Consider the following 14,144-nt stretch of genomic DNA (forward strand, 5'->3'; position numbering starts at 1 on the left):
GATTGTAGACTAAACACTTAAAACTAGGCAATTCTTGCAAGGAGGATTATGGCAGATATTGTGAATGTTTCCCCATTACTGGAAAATGTTTTTCAAGTTGACCAGTAGCATTATCTTTATCTACAGAGGGCAAGACCTCGTCAATAAATAAATGTTTTCTTTGAAATGTATTGCCATGAGACATTTCATTTCTTATGGTTAGGGTATATGCCACGTTAATACTAATCTCTGATCTCATCGTTTTACAATACCTACTGCAGGTAAATTCTGAAGAAAATTTATTATCTCCTTCCAACATAGCAATAAGCAACCCTCCTTGATAGAATTAGGACTGCAGTCTCCAACTTTGCTTTTCCAATGATGTATTTTATTACAAAACTAAATGTTACATCAACATAAAGGCAATGGTTTAATTTAATAAACATATTTGCATTTATCAGGCAATCAATAGCCTCAATTATGATATATTTGTTCAGGCAATAAATCAAATATCTCTAAAAAATAGTTATATGCCATTGTTTTTATGTTTGAATATAATAGTAAAAGTGTTTTATAAAAATTTTATTTTCAAAACTTGATATAAAAATTAACAAAAAAGACCATAGTGTAAACATTTTATTAATAAATACCATATAACTTTTAGAAAGGTAGTAGAAGATCAAAGATTTCATTGGTGATTTTATACCTACTATTCTATATAAGATGGTTCATTTTATAGAAATCTGCTACTCTGTTGAGGTTAGTGTTCTCCCTCCCTCTCAATCTCTTGTGAGTTCTACCATCTGCTTTTAAAAGAGCAATATACCTGTCTACCCTCCAGCTATTTTGCCCGTGACTCTAGCAGTCAGATGAAACATTCCTTAACTTGACAGAAATAGCAGCTTTTTCTGTTCTGCAGCCCCCTCCCCAGAAACAGCATTTAAACTCCCTACATGTGAGAGTAGAAAGCCTGTTTTCTTAGGCTTTGGCATGTCAACCTAACAGCAGTTCACTGAGAGGCCTTTGAATTAATGGATGGTTGAGGTAGAGGCAATCTTATTTAAGTTCCTTTTTAAATAAGAAAAAAACATTATTGGTTTTAGTTCAGTGTAAATTTTACTTCTACTTGGATTACATAAATTTACTGTAAAAAGAATTCAAAACATTTTTATAAATAATTTTTTGATTAGAAAATATTCCTCATTAAAGAAAAAGAAAGCAAATATTCCTCATTATAGAAATTTGGAAAAACAAAAAATGTGGGTAAAATTTTAAGTTGACCTCCCACTGACCCTGGTCCTTGTGAAATTCTCTCCCCTTTGAGTGTGGGTGGAACCTTCGAATATGATGTGATATAATTCCTATGATTATCACATGAGCCTTTCAAAGCAGAGTAGTTTTGTCCAGTATAAGCAAAAGGGCAAGTCAGAGAGGTTAGAAGCATGAGAAAGATTCCATACCGTGGCTGGCTTTGAAGATGTGGGCCATGTGGAAAGGATTGAGAACAGCTTCCAGAAACTGAAAGCAATGTCTAGGAGTAGGCAATAAGAAAACAAAAGCTTCAATCTTACAAATGCAAGAAACTGGATTCTACCAACAACCTATAAGAATCCCCTTCCCCAGATAGCCTGGATAAGAATGCAGCATGGCTAACACCACGACTCTAAGTAGAAAATCCGCCTTTGCTGGCCAGATTTAATTTAAAATGGTTGCCTAACATTTTGACTGACAATTTGTATAATCCATTTGCCTGTTATTGGGCATTTAGGTTGTTTAGGGTGTATAAGTTTTTAATTAGGTGTAGTCTCTGAAGGAAGACGGCTTAAATTTATATTTCAACGCCGTTACAATCTTGCTGTGTAATTGGGAAAGTTACTTAATATTTCTGTGCTTCAGTTTCCACAAATGTAAAATGGGTCTAACAATAGTACATATTTTTTTTTAAAGATTTTATTTATTTATTTGACAGAGAGATACACAGCGAGAGGGGAACACAAGCAGGGGGAGTGGGAGAGGGAGAAGCAGGCTTCCCGCGGAGCAGGGAGCCCGATGCGGGGCTCGATCCCAGGACTCTGAGATCATGACCTGAGCCAAAGGCAGACGCTTAACGACTGAGCCACCCAGACGCCCCAATAGTACATATTTTATAGGGTTATTGTGTGTATTAAATGAATTAATATATAAAAAATACTTAGAAGAATTCCTGGCACATAGGAAGGACTTCAATTAACGATAATTATTTATATCATATCCTATTTTTTTAGTTTTTACAACTGTTATGACAAACACCTAGATTAGAATTGTAATGGAAAATAATTAAATCACTGAATCAAATCATTGTACATAAATGGTCACAAAATCATTTTCTACTGCAAAATAGTTTGTAAATTATAACCTATAGAGAAACTTGTAGATGGTGAAAATCTTTCTTTTTTTAATGGGAGGGAACAATTCACAAAAATGGCAAGTGGTTGCTTTATCCTACACTCTTAGAACTTCTATAATATTTGAGCTCATGTTTTACTCAAATCAAGACCAATTTCGAGTTCTTTATTTCCATGGTTCAAATAACTTCTTAACTTATTTGATTATTCTGAATTATTTTAAATTTTTAGTATAAAGCATTAGAAGAAAGGAGAAATATATCGTACAATGTAAAAAAAACCCAAAACATTGGCACATATGCTGCTATAAAATTATGAACAATACATATCACCAAGTAGAAATACAAATACAAATCCCCTTGGGAATAAGAAAGAGCACTCACTGTCTTGGCATACGTCCCTTAGCTACAACAGTAGTTCTCAAACCTGGGATCCTGTTTAAATGTAGATTCTGATTCCGCAGTCCCGAAGTGAGACCCGAACTTCTGCATTTGTTAAAAAGGGCCCAAGTAAAATACAAGTCATTGGCCCACAGAGCACACTTTGAAGACAAAGAGGTAAAGCATTACTATCCACCATCAGAAATGCAGGTCCTCATGGTCCAATAGCCATGGGCTGAGGATTTTAATTAAAGTTTGTTTCGGGGCCAGATTGCCCAAATTTCTTGGCAATAGAGAACACACATTCCAGTATATGTTTATGAATATAATTTACAAAAACTCTCAGATCACCATGATTTTTAAAGTCAGTTTTAACTGTAGAGTAGCACAGTCTCCAAGATTCACGTGAAAACCCTTGTTTGTCAGAATTCAACTCTTGCACCTAGCTTAAAGATCACATGGGGGCGGTGGATAGGCAAGGTTACCTAGATAATGTCTTCACTACCGATGAACCACTTAATAAATTCGATAGTCCAAGGACACTCAAAAAACAATATTGACTCAGAGCCCGTTGGTAATTCTTGGGCCACAGCCAATTATACCGGAGAACCTGCAGTAGAGGCATATTTGCACTGGCTTTGCTTTTAAACCTATTTTATTTACAACATAAATTGAAATTACTAGGCAGTAATAAGCTTTATCTTTTTAATTTCCTTCTTTTAAGTTCCCGTCATGATTTTAGTCTCTAAAAGCTTTTCCTTTTGTTTGATTAATTAAGCAAATTTATACACCCATTTACAAGGCATTTCCCCAAGTGTTACTGGAAAAACTAAGCATACATTTTGTACTCCACGTAGGGAAGGCTGGATTATAAAGGATCCATCTAAATGATACATAAAATTTCTCCTTTACAATTAATATGCACACACAGAAAACTGCAGCTAGCAGGTTAGCACTGATTTAAGTGCTTTCCCCGGATCCATCATTTTCTCAATACCAAGCTCTGGCGGACCCTGCTCTTAGATAATTAAACAAAGCTCCTATTAGGTTTAATTTGATTACATGAACTAAGTATTTTCACTTTGTCTCTAATCTGATGACAACTTGTATAAGGAAATGGAAAGTAAGGTAAGTTCAGTTTGCTGCAGTTTAACTTTATGAACAAAGGAAAATCACATCTGTAGCTTCTGGTTATCAGAATGTGCTTCCTTTGGCCTCTTAGGTGGTCCCAATTTGGGTAGGAAAGCTACCTGAGTTTGAATGGTTTAATGTTATATGTCAGTTCATGGGTAGAATTTTGTTTTTTTTAATTGACAAAGCAATGAGACAATAGTTAAAAGTGACTCCTTCATTCTTAATAATAAAAGAGAAAATAATCCAAAAGTTTAGGGAAAGTTAAGATACTATCATATGGACCAGGAAAATATGAACCAAAAATTCATGCAGTTTCTGCTACCATTTCCTTTCTTTATGAGCAAAAATTTTTTTAAAGATTTTATTTATTTATTTATTTGACAGAGAGAGAGAGAGAGAGAGAGCACAAGCAGGGGAAGCAGGGGAGGGAGAGGGAGAAGCAGGCTTCCTGCTGAGCAGAGAGCCAGATGCTGGACTTGATCCCAGGACCCTGAGATCATGACCTGAGCCAAAGGCAGACGCTTAACAGACACCGCCACCCAGGTGCCCCAAGGGCAATTTTTTTTTTTTTTTTTTTAATGTGTAGGATCCCTTGCTGTTCCATAAGGGTGTAAAGCTAACCACTGGCAGAAAAAAAACAGTGACTTGGCCCTCTCTTCAGTATATGGTTCTGTCTAAAAGAATTGAACCCAAACTTAGATTTTGAGTTTCATTACTCTGCTCTCATAGACGAAACTAAGGGAAATGGCCATGGGTATCGTGTGGGGATCTCACCTGTATGTGGGTTAGGGAACAGAAAGAAGCCACGTATGAACAGATTGCTTTAGAATGCACGAAGGTATGTGTTTGAAGTGCCTGACTTAAATTTTCATAGAAAAATGGCTGTCACTTCCAAACTTGCAGCATTAGCTAATTTATATATTTAGAGGAGGAAGTAGCTAAGAAGCCCTGAAAAGAAGGAATTTAGAGAAGTTGACCTGGCAATGCTGGCCTGCCTGGGTGCTCCTTTTGCCCCAAGTATCTCCACCAATTACCATCACTACCACCATGCTGCCTGAGGATTTCTACTTCACACAGGTGCACTCTGATTTTTCCTTGACGAGAGATCTTCTTTCCAAAGTGAAGATGTGCTTTGGAAGGAAAAAGGAGTCATTGGTCTTGCACTTACTGAAGTGATTTTGTTCATTTAGGTGCCCATACTTCAAATATCAGAGATGGGTCACATCCATTAGGTGAGAGAGGCTCTTAGCAAATCAAGCACTCGGCAATGGTGCCAACATTAGGGATCTGTATAGCTCTGTGGAATGCAGAGCAAGGAAATTTTCAAATCAATTTTTTCCTATTTCAAAATTGTGCGTAAAATTTCTCCTAGAGCAGGGAGAAGACAGACTACACCCCTTCTCCCTCCTTCTTTTTCTCTCTCTCCTCTTTCTGTGCCTACGACCTCTCACTTAGAATAAAACCAAAGAATTATAGTCCTATTTATTTATGGGTTTGATCGACTTCAGCTTACCTGTACTAAATATCTAACTACCGTGTATGATGTTTCCATGGAAAATGTTTCTAAATGCAAACAACCAACCTAGATATGCACCTTAGATATGAACTTGATGCTGCCCAGAGCATAGAGGTACCATCAGTACAATTCCTTACTCTATTATGCTTACATAAGGGTTATCCAGGTGATGGTGGGGTCTGAAGTTTACAGGTGTTCCATGCTCCCTCTGAAAGAAAAAGAATGCAAATACATAATTAGGTACAAAATATATATCTATTTAACATAAAAATCAAATTGCAACATACCATTGGAGGCTTGTAGATGCAGGTCTTTTTTTTTTTTTTTTCCAAGGTTTCTTAGGAAATTTGTCAGAAACATTTTCATAAGAAAGTATCCTGAGTACGACTTGGTTTCTCTTCCCCCACCTAGAATATTCCACAAATAATCATAAGTCCCAGAGACCCAGGGAAGTGAGGGGCCCTGAAGCTTGAGCTTCTTTAGCTTTATGCTAGATCCACCTCTGTTTATTTCACACATACCCTTTCAGAATGAACTCATTTTCTTCTCTTTTAATAGAATAAAAAAATAGACAATTTTAAAGACATAGGTTCTTTGGGTATTTATTTTTAAGACTATCTGAGCTTATATAATGCTAGTACTGTTTATTGCTGTATACGTGTTTTAGGGAAAATGTCCATATTTGCTAAGAGAAGATATTTAGTATTATTACCATATTATTTCAATTATTCTGAAGTATTGAAGTACTTGTCATTCTACATTCATTAGATGGTTTGCCGTGCTTATCTAGTTTAGGTATAATTATCCCCATACAGTGGGAAAGGTAAATGTGATATAATGCCTGTTGATAATTAAACATATGTCCAATCCTGCTGTGTTCCTTCATTTTTTTAATATAGTTTGAAAATTTGGGAGATGCACAAAACTGTTCATTTTCTTTAAAACCTTTCCAAAATCTCAAAACTACATTAGTAATTTGAGAAATAAAGCCTCTAATATCATGTATCACATATAGTATTTTAGTGGCAAGTTTTTCACACTTCATCATTGAACCAAGGATTCTGTCATCTTGTGAAGAGATAGCAAAATTGCCTCCACTGGTGAGATTTGTAAATTGGAGCCGAGTGTGAAGGTAACATGATGAGAAAAGCACATTAACCAACTCAGAGTTCAATATAAGATTAACACTTCAGCCTAGATGTGTATGAGAGGTTGCTAACACAAACCGAAGATTCAAAATTTAAGACAAGGAGATTTCGATTACTCAGTTACATCGTTAAAAACAATTTCTGAAAATGAGAAGGATAACCTATCTTGCATCTGAATTCAAGATAATTTTTTCATGGATTTCAAAATAGAATGTGAACCAGATTCATCAAGCTACTCTAGGGGTCTGGTATTTTGATGTCTCTCCCTTTATGAAATAAAGAATAGAGTTAAGGTGAGGCACAGGAAGATGGTTTAACACCTGGAGGAGTAGAGAAGAACATGGCCTTAGCCCTTGGTGTATGTCATCCAGTCCATGCCTTGAGCACTCACAGAACTTCCAACTGCAGACGAGCTTCCCCAAATTCTGCTATGTCCAAGTTATTTAGAATGGCTCCCAAGTGTACTTCTTCATTCACCTAGCACTTCTTTCTTTCATGAAAAGAAAAAAATTAGTCTATATACTGATACCCTTCTTTTGCCGCTTCCAAGCCTGGTTCTGCCAATTCTCTCTTGGTGTTTCTGATAATCACGAAATTACTAGTAATTGATAGTTCTTTACTATTTATTACAGGTTAGACATTGTGCTGAAAGATTTCTATATATTATCTTATTTTCTTTTCTCCCATACCTGTATGGTTTAAGTATTGCTTTTACCCCATTTTTCAGATGTGGAGGATTATCTGCCTCTTCTTTTGCCTTGTTCCAAATCTGTGCCTCTATGTAGATTTATTCCTCTCCATGAAACATAGACAAGTCCTTTCCTCTTTTCTTACTTTACCAAAGTTATCTACTTCCCTTTCTTACTTCACCATGAAGCAATGTGCCTTCAACTCTACCTCTTCTGAAGGCTACCTACCTATTTTTCCCCTTCAGTAAATATATATATATATATATATATATATATATTTTTTAGAATAACCATCTAAATATATTTTCTGTCACCAGTTCTTAAACTCTGGTTCACTTTGACCACCTGAATCTGGTTCAAGGCCTGCTCTGTGAAAGATCACCACTACTGCTAAGTCAAATGGTCCTTGTTTGGTTCCCAGATAATATCTCAACTTTAACATAGTTAAAAATGTGGACTCTCAAACTAGAAATCTCATAATTATCTGCACTTCTCCACTGCCTGGAGTTAGCTTTTTTTTTTTTTTTAAAGATTTTATTTATTTTTATTTATTTGAGAGAGAGAGAATGAGAGACAGAGAGCATGAGAGGGAGGAGGGTCAGAGGGAGAAGCAGACTCCCTGCCGAGCAGGGAGCCCGATGCGGGACTCGATCCCGGGACTCCAGGATCATGACCTGAGCCGAAGGCAGTTGCTTAACCAACTGAGCCACCCAGGCGCCCTGGACTTAGCTTTTTATTGTTATGTAACAAGCTTAGTTATCTAAAAGTTGGCACATTTATTATTTCACATTTTCTGTGAGTCAGGAGTCTGGGTATGGCAAACCTGGGCCCCTTTTTGGGGGTCTTATGATGTGGTTATGAAGGTGTCAGCCAGGGCCTGCTGTCTCATTTGGGGCTCAATGTGGAGAAGATCCATTTGAAGCTTACACAGGTTTTTGGCAGAATTCAGTTCCTTGAAGCTGTGGGACTGAAGGCTTGAGTTCCTTCCTAGCACACCTTGTAACGTTGTCTAATCAGTAGTATCTGATGAGAAAGCCAATCTGTATTAATAATAACATTACTATTATTTACCTAATATTTATGAAGCTTTTTATATGTGCAAGAACAGCTCTAATTTTTTTTTTATGTTTTAACTTATTTAATCATCACAGAAATCCTATGACATGAAGTAATATTCTTTCCTCTATGTTATAGATGAAAAAATTGGCACAGGAATAAGTTAAGGAACTGCCCCAAATCATATAATCAATAAACAATATAATCAGGATCCTTAAATAATTCTTTTGAGTGAAGAATCCACATTTATGACCATCCTACCACAACAAATTTCTTATGTAAATAATTTATTTTTTAAAATTTGGAAAAGTGGACGGAAGGTTTGGAGGATAGTTAACTATTTAGGTTTACTCTAAAACTAGAATTCATTAAGCAAATATTCCATTTTTTCCATTTCTAATGCTATTGAGCTTTATATCATCAATAAAATCTAGCCAGTCATTCATGCTGAGAAGTGCTACCTCCATCCCTCACACATTTGAATACATCAATTTTAGGGAAGATGATTCAGTTAAGAATAGACCCACACTTAAGATAAAAGAAATGAGGTACAGTGAAGAGTCAGCCTGAACACAGACTGGTATCATTGTTATGAAAATTCTGCTTATTCAGATGGAGACTGATAAGCCCTCTTGGATTCCCCCACTAAGTTACTAATGCAAGGGGACTTTCTGTTGTCAGCTGATGCTCCATCAGTATTCCTTAACCTTGTGTCCAGCTATAGTCACATTCATCTTTGCCAAAAAGTCTGGACACTGGGAATATCCTGCTTTGAGACCAAGAATGAGATACCAGTGAATATGGGCTATTGATGTTACTACTTTGATCACTGAAGTTAGGGGAAAGAGGTTTGCAGTAAATAGATAGCTCATTCAAGAGTATGGCTCTCATATGTGCTACCTCGGATTGTCAACACTGAGTGAAAATGTTTCAGACTCTAGATCAACTAACAGTGCAATGCACATAACCTCATAAGCTTCAGTTTCCTCATTTACAAAGAGGAAGTGTGAAGAATATTTACTTCAGATTAAGTGTTAGCTTATTAAAAATTAGATAAGTTAATATTTTTTTTAAAAAGTCCTGGTCCTGGCATCCTGGCATCCTGGCAGAGAGTAAGAGTTTAATATATACTATTTATTAACATTAGCTTTATAGTGCTATTATGATAATTAAATAAACTTTTATATGCCTCATGTACATAGTCTTAGCTTGATAAATTATATTTATTATTATAATAATATGGTTTAGTTACTAATTATTATTATAATTACCATATCATAGCAAAATTTTATTAAATGCTTTCTTTATGGGCAAATTATATACAATCCATACAAAGAGGCATCTCCTTGGAAGATCTTAGAAAATAAAGACTCCATGCATGTTATGTATATTTGTGGAAAGTTTGGCACCTCATTAAGATTGATATGCAAACCAAATGTTCATTATTGGATTTCAGCATAGAGATGGGGCATAAGAGAGGCCTTCAGGACAGCCAATTTTTCCTTAAAAATCAGTAATCGAATAAAATTTGAGGTCTCATATTGTCTATTAGTGGAGCATTGGAAGTTTCAGAGATCAACTGGGTAATCCAAATTCTTTAGTCCTGGATGTAATTTGGCACCAACTAGTAGGGGTTTTATGAACAAAGTTAAACATCAATGGGGATGCTTTATGATCCCATTTAATGACAGGAATAGATGAAGAGGATACCTATCACCAATGGCATTATGTTCATATTTACTAGTTAATGTTCTAATAGGCTTCATACTAGGAAACAAAGGAAACTATTTCAATCTGGAAAAACTTATTCTTGGAGATGTTGCAACATACAAAATGGCTATTCTTAGTGATGTCTCTTGATATGGCTAACTAGATAAGATGGATATTAAAGCAAGAATCCAGTCAAAAACTAAGTAGTTGATTGTTGTCTCATTATCCATTGAGTTTTGGACATTAATGATTAGTTTCTTGTTGTATGTCCAAGAATGAAACATGGACATATTCTTCAGCTTAGTTTTAGGTGTAATGTTTGTTAGGCTCCCACTCACCCAAGGCAAATTTTACCAAAAAAAATGAAGGCAATTGAGTGACTCCTTGTTATTCCTCTGATGGCAGATATAATGAGCTTAGGGGTAGGTAGAAAGGAGGATAAAGTAAGAGTGTGGGTAAACCAAACTGGGCTCTCTTAGTATGTCAAAGTTGACTGAACGAACATCAGTCTGATAAACACAGTTGGTTCCATAAATCCTCATAGTAGTTAAAGCTTTTTATCACAGCTTATTAGGCTGTGATAAAATGTATAGTTCAGGAGATGTCCTCATATATTCTGGAAATTACCAGCACCCATTTATATGGAACCTGTACTACTAGTTTTAATTAACTGAAATCATCTGCTTGGAATTATGCTCTCAATTTAGCTCACATTTCAATCTCCATAAATTCTTCCTCAGTGCTTTACTCTGTAGAATGCAAATGGGTCTGTGCCAATTCCCAGGAATGTCTAATGGCATCAGGCAATGGCTTATTGTAGAGCAGTCAGCAACCCTACAGCATGGGAGGGTGCTATATGAAACTAGCTTTGTTATGTTCATCTAACCTGAAAAGTAAACAAAATTTTCATTTCACACTGAATTTATCACCTCTCGTTGACGAACAGTGGCAATATTTGAATCAAAGATACTTGACTTGACCAAAGGAAATTATATTTTTTCCGTATAGGTCATAAATTGATATTTGATTATTTTTTATAAAATTGGAGTGAAATTGATAGTATTCCACCTAAAATATTGAATGTTTTCCTACAATACTGCGTCTGATGCATTTATCTATAGAGAAAGTATGTCTTTAATGTGTACAGGCTTTGCCATATCAATATTTTTTACACTTCATTTACTTATTCCTTCTTTTACAGAATTGAAAACAAAATATTATTAAAAAATCTTAACATTTAAGATGTTACTATATGAAAAAAACAGAATAAGCATGTTATATTATATATGCAAATGATAATTATCATCTTTATTGTAAGTTTAAAAATGCATAGTATCCAGCTTTCAAAGGAGTGAACTAGGCTGGGGTGAAGCAGGATGCTAAAAGTGTTAAAAAAAAAAAAAGAACTTTAAAAAATCTACTGGGTAAGGTTTGCAAGTGATGGCAAAATGGCTATTTGCTTCTTTGTTTATTGCATGCCCTATCTACCAGTTCTTCTGTGAAATAAATACATGTAAGGTATAGGAAGGAAATATTTTTCTCTTCTCCCTTTCTAGGCTAGCCTAATAATTAAATTGACATAAGACACATGAACAGAAGAAAAACAAATTTTAATTTCACACATTCAGAAGCTTATAGAAATATGAGACACCCCAAAGTGACCAAAGCAGTCAACTTTTATACCTCTTAAACAAAGAAACAATTATTTGTGAAGAACTGACAAAGAGGTTTGGCCTGGGATAGCAAATTAATGAAGAAGTAACAAACTTTGTTTATATAACCTTCTTGGCCCTAAATTCCCTGTCTCTAGCCACAAGGTGCAGGGAAAGTATCCTTTGCATGGGGAATTTATTTCCTGCTTTCAGGGGGACAAAGGACCATCAGAGTATCCTTCTTGTGCTGGCTGTTTCTAAAATAACTTTAATTCAAAAATAACATGGCAGAGTGGCATATTTTGGGGAAGTCTGCCCTGAACCCTATCAAAGGTTTTGGTTTTAATTTTACAGACTAAGAAAGCCAGAGTTTAATAGGTTTTTATTGACTTATCTCTGCATGAATATCATCTGTTTCCTTTGTGACTATCACCATTCCAAGGCTAGTTCTCTGCAAATAGTAGGTGCTTAATAAATATTGCTGGTTAACTATGTAATTAAATTGGTAGTACGTATTGCTATTTCTTGCACTTCTTGGAAACAGACTGAAAGAATACAATGAACTAATTTGCATCACATGGGTGAGCACAGAGAGTGTTGAATTCAGTTTAATGTTCTTTCCAAATTGTTCAATATTTCCTTGAATTGAGTCTCTTCCCATGATCAGGCAGAGTGAGTAAGATACTCTCTGGTAATAAAATGCTCATCCATGTGATGAAAATTAACTCCTTCAGAGCACCAGGTAGTTAATGGTAAATTATTTCTTCTATGGTACAAAAATGAATCAAATTGCCAATTAATCTTTTCCCAGGGTATGCCAAACTACAGGCTGCAGTTTTTGAAAATGTCTTGGGAAGGTCTGTGCCTTCTTTCTAGATTGCCATTTTGCTGGGCCTTATGGGTCTTTCCTTTCCTTGGTGCTCTTTGCTTTGTCCTCATCTAGACCAATTTTTAGATTGTGTGTGTGTGCGCACGCGTGTGTCTAGAAGAGTGTGAATATCTTTTGGATAGGCATACTGGCCAAGAGCATCAGTTGGTTGCCTACTTGATAGCGTTCCCCACTTTCCGTCCTGGGAGAGTCCTGATTTTGTTTCAACGTCTAAAATTGTTCAGTGTCAAAATCAGAGTTCTGATTTTGTGCATCAGGTAACCTAATGGCTTGGAACAAGTCATGGTGGTCTCATTCCTCTCTCGGGGATTAATTTACTTTCCAGAGTAGACCTTGGCAGGATTCTATTCACTGATAAAGGGACTCAAGAAAGAGGCAGCCTTTCTTTGTTCACAGAGTGTCTAGAACTCTAACTGCTATAACCATCTTGCCACCAAAATAGGAAAAAGGCTCAGGAAGAGGCTAAAACTGAGGGCCATAAGGTACAGATATAGAGGGAATTGTGTCCTTGAAAACATCTGTGAGCCCTCTGATGATGCCCATCCCTACACTGAAAACTCAAGGCCAACTAAGTCGGAGGAGTAAATTGAAAAGTGAAAGTCTCTGGCATATTATGAAACAAAACATTCCTTATTGCCTACATCAGTTGGGACATAACTGTCTGCTAATTGTAAACTAATGAAACACCTTCTTTGAACCTATTTCAGACCACAGGGAATAATAGATATGCATTTTGATAGGATCTGTGAAGGACTCTAAAATGATCTCTTCTTGTCAAAACAAGACCCCCAAACACAGGATGGGTCTCAGTCTAAAGACATTCAACAGAGAATGCAGTTAGCATTCTGCACTGCCCCAACAGACATAATAGAAAAATATTTAATTTTTCTGTTTATTAATAATTATGTAAATATTCCTGAATAATGTTGAGTTTACTCCTTTTTAAAACAAAAGAATACTTGTATTTTTTTTCTAGTTTTTGAAAGATTTAGTGGAGGACCTCAAGATTCCCATTTCCTGGAAGAAACTTTTTTTTTTTTTTAAGATTTTATTTATTTACTTGACACACAGAGAGAGAGACAGCTAGAGAGGGAATACAAGCAGGGGGAGTGGGAGAGGGAGAAGCAGGCTCCTGGCTGAGCAGGGAGCCCAATGCGGGGCTTGATCCCAAGACCCTGGGATCATGACCTAAGCCGAAGGCAGACGCTTAACGACTGAGCCACCCAGGTGCCCCTGGAAGAAACTTTTTAATTGCAAAGTGTAGTCAATATTTTGATTAGGCTTTATTATCAGAGTAGACCTACTGTGTTCAGAGAATCTTCTGTGAAATGGGGACTCCAGGAACAGATAGACAACTCTGTTGGGACTAGATTAAAAGAAAATAGAAACAGAATGACATACTCCAGGACAAGCAAACATATTCTAGGATATAAAGTTATCTGGAATAAAGAAGGAAGACAGGAGAGTATAAAAAAAGAAAAAAATGTGTAAGTGGATGTTTCTGTACAGAAACCATTTTATATTTTAATAGAAATAATGTGTACTCTGAATTGTTATTCAAAGATCACAAATCCATTTTTAGGTAAGTGGTCCTATAGCTAAATATT

Source organism: Halichoerus grypus, chromosome 3 (assembly GCF_964656455.1).
Source record: "Halichoerus grypus chromosome 3, mHalGry1.hap1.1, whole genome shotgun sequence".
NCBI classification, from domain to species: Eukaryota; Metazoa; Chordata; class Mammalia; order Carnivora; family Phocidae; genus Halichoerus; species Halichoerus grypus.